At 35.1% G+C, this 2,233-nt stretch overlaps 1 long non-coding RNA gene across 3 annotated transcripts; it reads right to left on the reverse strand.

The window, feature by feature from the left end:
* Positions 1-2,066, reverse strand: LOC118755561. 3 transcript variants are annotated; one of them, XR_004995020.1, is made up of 3 exons: positions 1,945-2,066; positions 1,799-1,880; positions 1-225 (listed from the first exon to the last, which is right to left on the reverse strand). It is a non-coding gene; the product is annotated as an uncharacterized LOC118755561 (long non-coding RNA). The 3 variants fall into 3 exon arrangements; XR_004995019.1 differs by having other exon boundaries at positions 1,938-2,065; XR_004995018.1 differs by having other exon boundaries at positions 1,799-1,875; positions 1,938-2,061.
* Between the last annotated feature and the right edge of the window lie 167 nt (positions 2,067-2,233).

Below are 2,233 nucleotides of genomic sequence, written 5' to 3' on the forward strand. Positions count from 1 at the left end.
ATTATTTAAGAATTTCAATGGTTTTTATTATTAACTAACCAGAGAAAAAATTACAGAAAATACAACCATTTTGATCGACTATTCCTAAAGATACGAAAATACTTTCACAATTTACAAAATATATAAGGAAGTAATAATGTAATTCTTAATAAATCCACGAATTCCATGTTCCGTCAAATTTCACGTTGATCACTTTACATATCGAATCAGTTAGTCAGTCGATGGCTAAAATTTAAGAAAATATATAGAAAACGTTAGGTATTATAGGGTACCGAAATATTGAAGACGCATTACATGTATGCACGCACAATTTAAATACGATAAAACTTGGAATTAAAAACTTTTAGGGAACTTTTTGGCTGGATATTTTCGGTTTTAGACTTAATTAACCTCCAAAAACTTAATTAACCTCCAAAAGCAGAAACTTACAATACTAACAGGTATCCTTATAGGACACTGCAGACTAAGCATACGTATAAGATGGCACCATGGTCAAATGATCTATTTCGATTCTACAAGTCGCCCTATGAGACACCACTACATATTTTCATCCTGTTTGATAAGCCCAGGTTCGATATGGCCACAAACTAAGCCCATTCATTCACTCCCTACCTCTTAAGGCGCTGCAGCTTTTTCTGAGGGATTTAGGTTTAGAGGAAGTATTGTGAAGATTCAAGGGCACAATAAATCACTAGGTCGTGGTGTCCACCTCATTTTAATATCTACATATCTATTCCAATACAAATATTCCTCAAAAATGCACTTTCAGCTTTTTAAGACTGGTGGTCATTTAGACACGCATGCCCGCCTAACCATGAATTTTACACAAATTTCGTTACAGAATTTGTTGATGTTAAATATAAAGAACACTCAAACAAAACTATGATCTTCTATCTACATTAGTTGTTTAATGGGATCGAAAAAAGTGCAGAGCAGCTCAGGTTAGAGCTGAATAGAGCAACTCAACTCAAACATCTCATGAAACACTTTTCATTCAGAAATTCTCAAAACAGTTGATTGGTCGACAGTTCAATTTGTCATTTGTAAGGTGTGTGTTTGTGCTTGCTCGAAGTTAATCCATCAAAAAAACTGATGCTGAAAATCGTACTCTAAGGGCCGTTTGCACCATGTCTAGTTAATTCTAAAGGCTCTGTTATGCATACTTGGCATTGCTTGAGAGTTGTCACATAAGGAATCTGTTAAATGAGCTTCGCGTGTAAGCGGTTACCCAACGCACAGCATTACATACGTAAAAGTCTGTTGGTTTTTGATTTCTACGTAAAAATGGTATAGCAGTGCATGCAATGCCAAGTATGCATAACAGAGCCTTAAATCCCAGTTAAACATCTTTATCGACGTTATCGACAACCATCATATAACATGTGATCGATAAAGCAGTTAACGTGCTTAACTGAAGGATGTACCTCCAGTTAGCGTTAACTAGACATGGTGCAAACGGCCCTAAGTGGCTCTAGTTACATTTAGCGCAGGCTCATGAAACATAAAGTAGAGCAAGAAAAACCTCTATGAAAGACAATCTTATGAAATATCTCAGCCTGGCGCAACCTAGAGCAACTCATTAAAGACAACTATTTATGAGTGAAAAGACTTCAATTTGATTCTCATAGTTGGAATCAAAACAATGTCAACCACGTGGGCAAACCTGAGGCACACATACTCAATTAAGGCGACATTCAAATCCCGTCTATACTAATAACACCGAATCCAGCCGTTTGCGCCTCTTTGTCCAGTATTATTCATACAATTTTATCAAGTTTATACTCAATAAAAAACATACCTTGGCATTTCTCCCTCCGATGGAAACTTATACAAGGATCCTTGTTCTGGACATCTGGATACACACCTTTTCGGCATCTTCTCTGAAAGGGTATACATTATGTGTAACTTAGATTTATTAACAATATTAATATAATCACTTTTTACGTTATTTATCACTTTCGAAAGGCTTTAATCCACAATTTGTTCCGAAACTTTTAGACGCACGCACTTATTTAATTATTATTATTATTTGTTTTGGTTTTTCAGCTCATTAATGATGCACCCAGGGTTGCATTTCCCGTCCATGAAAATATTTCATGAAGCGTTCCAAAACTAGCTCCGAGCAACTGAAAGTTGGTTAAGCTTAAATGAAATAGTTGTTTATTAAATATTTATTCCTGGTATTTAGTAAAAAAACATTCAGATCAATACTAATGTATGAAATGAAGTAAAT

Source organism: Rhagoletis pomonella, unplaced genomic scaffold (genome assembly GCF_013731165.1).
Source record: "Rhagoletis pomonella isolate Grant_MI unplaced genomic scaffold, Rhpom_1.0 Rhpom_scaffold_06600, whole genome shotgun sequence".
Classification (NCBI taxonomy): domain Eukaryota; kingdom Metazoa; phylum Arthropoda; class Insecta; order Diptera; family Tephritidae; genus Rhagoletis; species Rhagoletis pomonella.